At 36.2% G+C, this 13,415-nt stretch overlaps 1 protein-coding gene across 3 annotated transcripts in view; it reads left to right on the forward strand.

Moving 5' to 3' along the window:
- The window catches only part of RB1 (RB transcriptional corepressor 1), a 115,525-nt gene that overhangs the window by 13,911 nt on the left and 88,199 nt on the right, over window positions 1-13,415 (forward strand). The window lies entirely within an intron of this gene.

Raw genomic sequence — 13,415 nt, forward strand, 5'->3', positions numbered from 1 at the left:
CCTTTGTCTTTGGGTACATGAATGCATGCTAAGTTGCTTTAGTCATGTCCAACTCTTTGCTCCCCTATGGACTGTAGCCTGCCAGGCTCCTCTGTCCATGGGATTCTCCAGGCAAGAACACCAGAGTGGGTTGCCAGGTCATCCTCCACAGGATCTTCCTGACCTAGGGATTGAACTCAGGTCTCTTACATCTCCTGCATTGGCAGGAAGGCTCTTTACCATTAGTGCCCCCTGGGAAGCCCTGTCTTTGGATTTGACAGCTTAATTATGTCTTGGAATGGGTCTTTTAAAAATGTTATTTATTTATTTATATTTTTTTGGCTCTGCTGTGTCTTCATTGTCATGCGCAAACTTTCTCTAGTTGGAGAGCTAGGGTCACTCTTTGTTATGGTACCCGGGCTTCTCATTATGATGGCTTCTTTTATTGTGGAGTTCCGGCTCTAGAGCATGGGCTTAGTAGTCGTGGTGCATGGGCTTAGTTGCTCTGCAGCATGTGGAATCTTCCTGCACCAGGTATCTAACCCATGCCCCCTGCATAGACAGGTGGATGCTTTACCACTGGACCACCAGGGAAGTCTCTGTCTTAGAATGGGTCTTAGTCATCAATATCTGGCTCCCCAAAGGGGAAATAGAGAAAATAAAGAGTAGGGGGAAGGTGCCAACCTTTTAAATCTTCTGAAAGTCACTTCAGCTAGCAGGAGAGGTGCAACAACAGACCCCGCCCTCCCTTGCTACATTCCTGCAATGCACAGTGATCAGGGCACAGATCTATGAAATTTGGAGGACTGGATCCGTTTTCGCTCTCCCTGGCTCCTGCAGGTTGCATGCAGGCTGTTCCAGGAACATGTGCACAGTTGTCTGCCATGTGGGTGACAGTTGGCCATGAGTAGTTGCTACTGTGCTAAGAGCTAAAACTGGTAGAAATTAACTATAATTTACCTTCTGTCCCTTCCTCTAGAAGTTGGAAGCCTTCAATAGACTCCAGAGTTCCAGAATAGTTAACATCGGACAGATTCTGTCAGTGCAGTTGTTGTCTAGGTAGGGACACAGATTTCTCGTCCTTCCTACTCTGCCATCTTCCCAGCTTTCTCTCTTAATATGAAGGTTGGGGTCAATTTGTCAATTTCTTTTAGAAAGACAGTTGAGACCTCAGTAGGGATTATGCTAAATCTGTAGGTTAATTTGGGGAGTATTGCCATTTTAATGATATTATCTTCAGGTGCATGAACGTGAAATGTCTTTACATTTATTGAGATAGTCTTTAAGTTTTTCAACAGTATTTTTAGTTTTTAGAGTACAAGTCTTGCAATTAAAATATTATTGCTAAGTATTTTACTCATTGATGCTATTATAAATGGGATTTATTTTCAATATTTGGTTTATTCATTGCTGGTAGATAGAAATACAATTGACTTTTGCATGTTGATTTTGTATGCTGCAAACTTTCTGAATTCATACTTTAGTTCAAATAGTTTTTTAGTGTATTCTGTAGGATTTTCTGTAAACAGGATCGTGTTATCTGCAAATAGAGATAGTTTTACTTCTTTCTTTACAATATGGATGCCCTTTATACAATATCAGTTCAGTTCAGTTCAGTCACTCAGTCATGTCTGACTCTTTGAGACCCCATGGACTGCAGCATGCCAGGCCTCCCTGTCCATCACCAACTCCCGGAGTTTACCCAAACCCATGTCCATTGAGTCAGTGATGCTATCCAGCCATCTCATCCTCTTGTCCCCTTCTCCTCCCACCCTCAATCTTTCCCAGCATCAAGGTCTTTCCAAATGAGTCAGCTCATCGCATCAGGTGGCCAAAGTATTGGAGTTTCAGCTTCAACATCAGTCCTTCCAATGAACACCCAGGACTGATCTCCTTTAGGATGGACAGGTTGGATCTCCTTGCAGTCCAAGGGACTCTCAAGAGTCTTCTCCAACACCACAGTTCAAAAGCATCAATTCTTCAGTGCTCAACTTTCTTTTTAGTCCAACTCTCACATCCATACATGACCACTGGAAAAACCATAGCCTTGACTAGACGGACCTTTGTTGGCGAAGTAATGTCTCTGCTTTTTAATATGCTGTCTAGGTTGGTCATAACTTTCCTTCCAAGGAGTAAGTGTCTTTTAATTTCATGGCTTCGGTCACCATCTGCAGTGATTTTGGAGCCCCCCAAAATAAAGTCAGCCACTGTTTCCCCTGTTTCCCCATCTATTTGCCATGAAGTGATGGGACCAGATGCCATGATCTTAGTTTTCTGAATGTTGAGCTTTAAGCCAACTTTTTCACTCTCCTCTTTCACTTTCATCAAGAGGCTCTTTAGTTCTTCACTTTCTGCCATAAGGGTGGTGTCATCTGCATATCTGAGGTTACCTTGATATTTCTCCCAGCAATCTTGATTCCAGCTTGTGCTTCCTCCAGCCCAGCGTTTCTCATGATGTACTCTGCATATAAGTTAAATAAGTAGGGTGACAATATACAGCCTTGACGTACTCCTTTCCCAATTTGCAACCAGTCTGTTGTTCCATGTCCAGTTCTAACTGTTGCTTCCTGACCTGCATACAGGTTTCTCAAGAGGCAGGTCAGGTGGTCTGGTATTCTCATCTCTTGAAGAATTTTCCACGGTTTGTTGTGATCCACACAGTCAAAGGCTTTGGCATAGTCAATAAAGCAGAAATAGATGTTTTTCTGGCACTCTTTTGCTTTTTCGATGATCCAGTGGATGTTGGCAATTTGACCTCTGGTTCCTCTGCCTTTTCTAAAACCAGCTTGAATATCTGGAAGTTCACGGTTCACATGTTGCTGAAGCCTGGCTTGAAGAATTTTGAGCATTACTTTACTAGCGTGTGAGATGAGTGCAATTGTGCGGTAGTTTGAACATTCTTTGGCATTGCCCTTCTTTGGGATTGATGTGGATGCCCTTTATTTCTTTTTCTTAGTGGACTGCCCTGGCTAGAACCTCCAATACATTGTTACCTCTTCCCTGATCTTAGTGGGAAAACATTCAGTCTTACTGTTACCTGTGATGTGGGCTTTCTGGAGATGCCTTTTGTCAGGTTGATGAAGTTCCCTTTTATTCCAGTTGTGTTGAGTATTTTGTCAAATGGTTTGGGATTTTGTCAAATGATTTTTTTCTGCATCTATTGAGACAACTATGTTTTTTCTCCTTATTGATATAATGTATTATATTCTTCTAAGATTTTAAACCAACATTGTGTTTCTAGGATAAGTTTCAGTTGTTTATGGTGTGTAATTATTCTTATATATATATATTTTTAATTTGGTTTTCTTGTATTTTGTTCAGAATTTTTATGCATTTGTTCATAAGAGATTTTGGTCTCTATTTTCTTGCAGTGTCTTTGTCTGATTTTAATGTCAGGGTAGTATTGACTGCCGAAGGAGATGGGAAATGTTTCCTTTTCTTCAGCTTTTATGGAGCATTTTGGTTAATTGATAGGTTTCCCTGGTGACTCAGACAGTAAAGCATCTGTCTGCAGTGCAGGAGACCAGGGTTTGATCCCTGGGTTGGGAAGATCCCCTGGAGAAGGAAATGGCAACCCACTCCAGTACTCTTGCCTGAAAAATCCCATGGATGGAGGAGCCTGGTAGACTACAGTCCATGGGGTCACACAGAGTCAGACACGACTGAGTGACCTCACTTTCTCTTGGTGAATTGATACTAATTCTGCTTTAAATGTTTGGTAGAATTCATCAATGAAACCATCTGAGCTTCAACTTTTCTCTGTGTAGAAATTTTAAAATTATTAGTCTAGTCTCTTACCTTGTTACAGGTCTTTTCAAATTGTCAGTTTCTGTGTTGGTTTGGTCATCTCTGTCTCTTTAGAAGTTTGTCCATTTAATTTAAATTATCTGATTTGTCAGCAGGCAGTGGCTCATAGCATTCCTGTTATAATTCTTTTTGAAATTTCTATAAGGTAGGTCTTAATATCCTTTTGTCATTTCTATTTTTAACTAATTTGAATCTTTTTTCTTGATCAGTTTAACTAAAAGTTTCTCTTATCTTTTTTCAAAAAAACAATTTTTGGTTTTATTGATTTTTCTCTACTTTTATACTCTCTAAATTTAATCAAACCATTTCTTCCCTCTTCACCATTTAATGTCTTAAGCTTAATATATATGTCGGATAGCATTATTAAAGTTCATCATGAGCTTTCATCATGAACTACTCAGATATATCTAACATGTGATTATAGATAATTGTTATAATAGTATATAATTTGATTGCTATTTTTACTGCAGCATATTTTCTTTTTTTCTGAGGACCCATGGAAGGAATTTTACTCTCATCTCTGAATGAAGACTAGCTAGGCTTCTTCTGAGAAGCAATTTTATTTTATTTTGTGGTCATTATGACTCTTGTAACTCTTTACGGATTTGAATGCCAACTTTCAAGGCATAGCATGTAGTTTTTCTCACTAACATCTTTCTTGTTATTTTTTCCACTGTTTCTGTATTTCCCTTTTAGTATTTCAAAGAAATATATATTTACATATGAACATGCATATATAAATGTATATCTATATATAAACACACGTATATATTCAAAACTCAAATATACTTGTTTTTAAAATTTTTTGTAGTATTAAAGTGAGAAGTGAATATCCATTGCTCTCTTTGTATTCCCACCTCTATAGAAATAACCACTGATAAATTTTTGTTCATTCTGTCCCTGCAACCCTTCCTCATTTCCCCCTTCACACACACACACACACACACACACACACACACACACACACACACACACACACACACACACAGGATTTTTATTTTTTTCACTGAGGTTTTATTATTTATTTACACTTTTTAACCAATTTAAGTAATTATTGATGCTTTTGGAATAGGCAATAGATTCAGATGGTTTAAGATTCAAAAGAAATAAAAATGTAAGCAATGAAAACCTCTCTCATTCTTTCCCCTAAATTACCCACTTCTCCTCCATAGGCAGCTAATAAAAGTTTCTAGTTTTTGTGTTTTTCTGTACCTTGCTTTTTTCATGTAGTGTTATATGTTGAAGAGTACCTCTCCTTCTGTGTTCAGCTTAATCTTTTTAGTGGATGTATTTTTCCATTGTATGGACATGTGATTTGTTTATATATTCCCCTATTAACAAACATTTAGTTTATTTTTGACCATTTGATACTACAAACTGCTGCAGTGAATAGCTTTATATATACATTTAGTGCACAAATAAGAGTACTTTTGTAATGTTGGTTCCTAGAAGTGAAACCACTGGGTCAGAAGACATTCACATTTACAAAATTTAATAGATATGTCTTTGCTCACAGATAGATAAATAGATAAAATCTTTGCTGATGTCTCACTTTTCCAATAAGGCCTAATCTGTTTAATACTGTGCTCTGCCCTACTTCTCCCTCAGATTTCTCTTCACTTTGCCCTGCTTTTTTAAAGTTGAAGTTTGCAGTGTTGGGTTGGTTTCTGGCGTACAGCAAAGTACATCACACTCAGTGACGTGTGTGTGTGTTCTTTATCAAATTCTTTTCCATCATGGGTTATAACAAGATATTGAATATCTTGTTTCTCCCAAGCTATTTCCCTTTTGGTAACCATAAATTTGTTTTCTATGTCTGTGAGTCTTTTTCTCTTCTGTCTGTGAGTTCATTTGTATTGTTTTTTAGATTCCACACATAAGTGATATTATATGATGTTTGTCTGACTTAACTTTGTATGATTCGGTCCATCCACGTCGCTGCAAATGGCATTAATGATTTCCTTCTTTTATATGGTTGAGTGACATTTAGTTGGTTATATATACCACATTGTCTTTATTCATTCACCTATCTTTATTCTTCATGTTAGAAGTAGGTACCAGAAGAATATATCATACTGTATAACACCTTTTTCCCATAGGATTGAAATGACTGTGGAGGGTTATAGGCTTCCAGGTTTGCTAGGGTATCTTCAACCTCAATTTGATAGGACCGTTTGTTTTTCTGTACTTTAAACATCTTTATGCTCTATATAGTTTAGATACAACAGGTTTTGTTTTGAAAGAAGTGATTATAAATACTCTCTCAGTGAATCAATTTTTTTGCTTATATGCATTATAATTTTAGAGGCCTGATATTCATAATTATTGATGTTCAGATTGGTAGTTATTTCTATTACATATTCAGCTATAAACAGTAGTCAAGTTTATATGAGACCTAGATATTTAGGAGAGTTTTGAAGTGAGTTATTTTGTCAAAAATGCCTGTTCCTTTTCTGCTTTACCTCTTTTCAGTATGTGCCTTGATTTTTCTCATTCTGCAAACCATTTTTAAGATAAGTTGAATCAGATTTATATTGCAGTCAGAAACCACCAAACTTCCCCCCACCTTTAATCTCTTTTTAGAAAGTGTACCAAACTTTGTTTATTAAATAATAATTTTTCCTAATTTTATTCTAGCCTGACAGCCAGTGCTTTTTATCAGTATAAAGATAAATTGTGTTACCTTGTTGCATTGAATTCTAGCAAAAGTGAAACACTAGCTACTTTAGCTACTGAGGCATTATTGAAAGTAAACATATGGGTTAACTTAAGTTTTTAAAAATTTAAGCAAATTAGCCAAAGATTATCATTTTATGATTTGAACCCTAGAGACTCCCAGACCACAGGACTTCAGTGATCAATGGTCCCTTTCATTTTCCCTTCCAACTGAGATTCTTTTATTCTAATGCCAACTCATTTATTCAGTAGTTATGTTTTCATTTTTTCAAATGATATTGGTTGAATGAATGGACATGCAAACTTTGAAAAATATCTTTTATACGAATAATTAAATCTGAATTGTAGTAGTTGATTTCCTTGCTGTTTTTCATCTTTGTTTCTAAGAGGGTAGACATCAGTTAATTAGTAGTTGTTTTAATATGGTGGCTGTTTTCACTACTTTATGGCTCTGTCTTCTTGGGTGGATCATTTTTTGGGCCTTGGACTCAGTAAAGCAGAGAGCTTGACTAGAAACTAAATTCCAGGTCAGTTATGTATTACAAGTTTAGGAAGTGAAGATGGTAATTCATTTCTTTGTGTGAATTAATCCTGCTGATCCTCAGTAGCTTATCAGTGTGTGATCAGGAGATAAAGATATTGAGCTAGGACCAATATTCTCACCTTAAAACTTTTTACTCATGATTCAGTTGCTGCTTAGTTCTCTGAGCCTACTAGGAGGAAAAACGAGAAAGTCAAAAAAGTCATTCTATCCTATACTGGGGTATGACTACTGATGCTGCTTTTAAAATATATATCCATTTAATGTCAAGTTAATGCTGACCATTGTACTAGGTTCTTGGGCATTCAGCAGTGTACTTAGTGTGATTATTCTTTCAAAATGCTTACAAACTAGTTGAGATAGGGACAGGTGAACAATCTAGTAAACTGAACTTGAGTTTAGTTAGGTGCTTAAATAGTCCTAACCACTTAATTCTGTAGAAGTTCTTAGCTCCAAGTACTCATCTCTTGGGCAGAAGACTAGATGAATCTGAACTTGCCAAGAACATATTTTTCTGGGAGCAGAGTCAACTCTTTCTCCACAAAGGCATTGTGTAACTGGATGGCTAATTCAGTTGGTGTTGACCCCTGCATCTTAAATCAAAAATATGATCGAGCACAAGTAAAGTAAGCTTTTGTATTCTTCTTGGCTGTGCTGCTCTTGCCTTTTGGTTCTTGTGAGCACATCAAGAATTTCGTTAGCACTCACTGCTGTCAGCTAATATTATGCAAGTGAGAGGGAGAATTTTCTGGCATATTAGCATGTTATTTCTTTTGTTCTTACATATAACTTTGGTAAGGAAATCCCGGAGGGGAAGATATAAAGGCAGCTCTTAGCCCCTGTACATCTGTAATACATTTAACGTGTAACTTTATTGCTAATCACTCTTTACAGTCTCATGAATCTGGTGTAAGGATATATCCTTTTGACCCTGAGATAAAGAGCGTGTTTCCTATGGCTTATTTCCATCATTTTCATAGTTGATATCTTAAAAAGTAAAGATAAGAGAGAGTAGTGTTCTTAGCTTTTAAAATTTCAGGTTAAATTCATGCTAGTTATGTTAACCTACTTTTCAGTTAAGATAACCTACTTTTCAGATGTTTCTAAGATGATTTATGTTACCACTTGGGGGAGCTCTTTTATAAGTTAGTGCATTGTAAAAGAGCAAATGTTGGGTTGGCCAAAAAGTTTGTTCAGTATTTCCATAAAATATCATGGGGAAAAAACTCAACAAACTTTTTGGTTAACCCAGTAGAATTCATATCACTAACTCAGGGTTACCAATTGGGTGGTTTAAGTAAACTAAACTAAATGATAGCTTAAATGAATAGCATCTTAAGTGTTGATTATAGATTTTGATTTAAACTGTAGTATATGTAATTAAAGTTTTACTATTTAAAAAAATTTTTTCTCAAGAATATTCCTAATTTTTCCTCTCACCTGTTTCATATAAATTTAGTACTCTTCAATTGACTTACTTTCCCCTCTATTTTATAATTGTAGGTAATTTAGAAAATATATCTAGGGTTAATGAAAACCATTTGTAATCCTACCACCTAGAGATAACAGTTAACATTTTGATATATTTTTGCCTATCCTTTCTTTTAAAATTTTTCACAAAATTGGAGTCAAAATATACACAGAATTTTGTATTCTGATGTTTTTTTCTCTTAACGTGTCTTTGGTTTTTTTTCCCATGTCCTTATAATCTTTGAAATGTTTTCTAAGAGTTTTATATAGCTCTTGATACAGCTCTATCATAATTTATTTAACTATTCTATTTAAAGATATTTAAATGTTTCCCACTATTTTTGCTGTTATAATTCTTTGAACATTTATTATACTAAATCTTACTTAGTAATTATTTTCATTGGGTAAATTCATAGAGATAAAACTGAACTCTTAAGGCTCTTGGTGCAAATTAGCAAAATGTCCTTCAATTAACACTCTTCTGAGGTTCTTATTTTCAAAATATGTTTATTGAAAATTACTTTTTCTTTTGCAAAATGCTTTTTCTTATCCTTTCCTCGTTTTTTTCTTCTTTCATTTATTTTTTATTTTTTTTGTGATTCTTTTGGCTGAGTAAAAATTGCTTTTCCTCTGTTTTAACAGTTTCAAAGGTCCTATTCTGAGCCCATTACATAATTCTCAGCTAAAGTTTTGAGGAAACAAATCAGTTACAAATTTGGGTTGTAATTTCCATTGGAAAATAGGGCATAGATCTTGAGACAGCAGTGAGGGCTGGAAAGCAGGATGAGTCATGTGAAACATCTGTATCGAGGAGTTGGGGATGCTATAGAAGTGGATGAAACTGCAGACGGCAGAGGAAAAAAGAAAGTGGTGGGGAAAAGTCTTTGGAATTAGGAAACTCTGAAAAAGTTGATAGAGATAAAAAAGAGAATGAGAATGTTAACTGTGTTTGAAAAGCTAAGGAGAAAAGTTTCATTACAGTGGTGTCAGATGTTGTATAGAGGTCTTTGTAGATGAACCCAAAGAAAAGTCTATTAAGTTTAGAAAGAGATCTTTTGAGACTTAGACAATAGCCTCAGTAGAATAGCGCTTATATAGTAGATGTGTTCAGTGAATGCAGTAGATGTGTACTGGGAGAGTGTATCTGGTAAGTGTGTGTGTGAATAGTGAGAGGTTTGTATGTGTGGTTCAAACAGTAGCTTGATAAAGTCCAGGGATAGAAGGATAACTTTTTTTTTTTTTTAAGTGATGTAAGTTTGTCTGTGGGGCTTCCCTGGTAGCTCGGCTGGTAAAGAATCTGACTGCAACGCAGGAGACCTCGGTTCAATTCCTGGGTCAGAAAGATCCCCTGGGGAAGGGATAGGCTACCCACTCCAGTATTTTTGGGTTTCCCTGGTGGCTCAGATGGTAAAGAATCTGCCTCTAATGCAGGAGCGACCTGGGTTGGGAAGATCCCCTGGAGGAGGGCGTGGCAACCCACTCTAGTATCTTGCCTGGAGAATCCCATGGACAGAGGAGCCTGGCGGGCTACAGTCCATGGGATCCCAAAGAGTCGGACACGACTGAGTGACCTAGCACAGCACAGCACAAGCTTTTTTGTAGCTAAACAGAAGCACGTGTTTAGAAAGAACTGTAAGATAAATTATGTAAGACAGAGGGAGGAATTAATAAACTAGGTCTTGAAGGAGGTGATCCAAAGTGGGAAGAAGTGAGGGAATAGATTTACTGAAATAAAGAGTTGGAGGAGGATGTTCATTTGTCCAAGTCAGAAGAGAAGAGGGACCTGAAGCTAGATGCAGGGATGTTGGGAGTCAGACCGGAATATATGGTAATTAGAAATTATTTGATATGGAGAAACATGTTGAGGCCTTTGGAATTGTGGTTCTTTAACCTTCTCAACAAAATAGAAATAAAAAGTACGGAAGAGTAAAATAGTTAAGAGTACAGGACTTTTAGTGGGGTGATGAGATTAAGGATTTCAATAGTGGAAATGTTAGGAAATCAATGTAGAAATGTAGTAAGGAAATATTCTTAAATAAAGGGAAGAAGACTAATTTGAGTGTTAGGAAACTTAGGTTTTATAGGCCTGTGGCATTGATAGGCTGTGTTGGGCAAGTCTCCACACTCTAATCTTCAATTTCTTAATCTGCACAATGAGAACTGAATCAAATGTCATTTACGGATTTAAAAGTCTTGAATCAAACTGAACTAAAAAAAGAACAAAACATAGCTGTAGTAATCAAGTCATTGTAGTATTGGTGGAAAGAAAGACAAATAGGTCAGTGGAACAAAACAGAGAATCAGAAAATAGAATTCACACATATGTGTCAGTGTTTGCACACAGAGGTGCTAAGGTAGTTCAATAGAGAAAGGAGTTCCCTCTCAACAAACGATACTTGGAGCAGTTCGACATCCATAAGCAAAAAATGAACTTTCGTCCCTATGTTGCACCAGTCATAAAAATTAATTCAGATGAAGCATAGATATAAACTCCAGAAGATGACCAAGGAGAAAATCTTTGTGACCTTGGTTTAAACAAAGATTTCATGGATAGTACCAGCAAGAGCATGATCTATAAAGTGAAGTAATAAATTGAGATCCATCAAAATTAAAAACTTATGCCCTTTGAAATATGCTGTTTAAGAAAATGAAAAGCTACAGATCAGTTGAAGATTTTTGCAAAACACATATCTGTTAAGGAATTTGAATCCAAAATGTTTAAGTAACTCTTAACAACTTTTTAAGACAAACAACTGAATAGAAAATTGGCAAAAGAAGAGATCCAGGTGCTAAGTGAGATTTGAAAAAGTACTCAATGTTATTAGTCCTTGGGAAAATGTACCACTACACACCTACTAGGATGACTGGAAAACAGACAAACAGAAACTAAGTGCTGGTGAGGATGTGAAGAAACTGGAACTCTCATTTGTAGCTGGTGGGGGTGCAAAGTATTACAGCCACATTGGAAAACAGTTTACCAGTTTCTTACAAACTTATACTTACATTTAATACAGAATTTAGCATTCCCCAATGAGGTATTCACCCAAGAGAAATGAAACTATGAATCCACTTAAAGATCTGTAGTTGAATATTTAAGGCTAGGGTTAGTAGTCTTATTCATAGCAGTGTGTTCAGCTTTTGGAATAGATAAACAAAGTGTGGTGTATTCATACAATGGAGTGCTACTCAACAAATAAAAGGGATAAATACTAATAGGTGCAACAATATGGATGAGTTCTCAGAAGCATTATGCTAAGTGAAAGAAGCCAGACAAAAAAGGTTACAGCCTATATAAGTCCATTTGTATGACATTCTAGAGAAGGAATTGACATCAGATCAGTGATTGCCAGGGACTAGAAGTCAATAAAAATGATTTCTTACACACAGAACTCCAGTATTCCTCAGCATTCCCAAGGATGAATATCTTTGGTGTGGAGAAGGTTGGGTTGTGGACAGTTTTTGAGACAGATATGATGTAGAGGAATGAGTGCTAGATTCTCTGATAACAGTGCTGCTGCTGTTTATTATTGAATGAGTGTAAGGCCTGGCACTGTGCTGATTGCTTAAGAGCATCCTCACTGTTAAATTTCATAGTGACCCGGATAGGATACTATTATCATTTCTATTTTAGTAAAAACTAGGTTTAATTAGATTTAATCAGTTGTTCACAGTTACACAACTAGAGAATGTGTTCAAAGTCTTGATTGTTTGACACAAAAATTCATGTTTTTAACTTAAATAGAAGTGCACTCCCAGGGAGACAAGGAATTTTTTTTGTTTCTGTTTTCATCACTGTATCCCCAAAGTGACAAAACTGTGTTAGTTGCATAATGATTATTTCTTTAAAAATTGTTCAGTTCAGTTCAGTCACTCAGTCATGTCCGACTCTTTGCAACCCCATGAACCACAGCACGCCAGGCCTCCTGTCCATCACTAACTCCCGGAGTTTACCCAAACTCATGTCCATTGAGTTGGTGATCTAAATTATTAGATATGTCAAATTTTAGAAGATACTAAAAAAACAAATTGGCCTGGAGAAGGAAATGGCAACCCACTCCAGTATTCTTGCCTGGAAAATCCCATGGACAGAGGAGCCTGGTGGGCTACAGTCCATGGGGCTGCAAGAATCAGACACAGCTTAGCGACTAAACCACCACCATATATATATAAACTCAACAGTAGGACCAAGAGATGTGTTTCTGAAGAGGTGTGCTTTTATCATTGATATTGTTTAAAATTTCCAGATCATGGTGATAATTAAAGCTGATCAGCTTTTGTTGGTTTATTACCATTTTTAAATTTTCTACAGATAATGTCGCTTTTTTTTTTTTTTTGCACCAGTGTAGATGATTCTCACTACTCCACATTTGTACTCCACAGTTGCTTTTATATGTTGTTTTCTTTCAGATAAATGGTTAATATCTTAACTGGTAATTCAGAATTAAGGCCTGTATGTATGGCATGTTAATGGTCATTTTTCTATGCCTACGTTCTACCTGTAGAACGGCAGAAGCGTATGAACGTCAGCACGTTGTTGGTCTCCTGAACTGCACAGCTGTCACATGATGACCATATGTATGACTGGCTAGCTTTTCCCTGCTCTACTTAGGGTTTCTCTGAATTCCTCAATATAAATTTTAACAGAAAAAAAAAAAAACAAATTGGAAGAGATAAAACTGTATGAAGATAAAGATATGATTTTTAAAATTAAGGAAAAGTTTAGAGTTGGATAGTGATAAGCTTTGTATTATCCCTAAAATTTGATAATCTAGAATAATTCTTTTTCCTAAAACTTTTGTATAATTGAGATTTCAAAACAATGTAAAATTGCATCACGTACTTTTCAGCTCCATTGTACTCTACAATTAAGAGTAAGCAAGTAGTTCCAACTGTTTGATAGAACATTAGATAATTTGTTATTTCTTTTGTTTTAAATTTAATA

This window comes from Dama dama, chromosome 30, assembly GCF_033118175.1.
Source record: "Dama dama isolate Ldn47 chromosome 30, ASM3311817v1, whole genome shotgun sequence".
In the NCBI taxonomy this organism is placed as follows: Eukaryota; Metazoa; Chordata; class Mammalia; order Artiodactyla; family Cervidae; genus Dama; species Dama dama.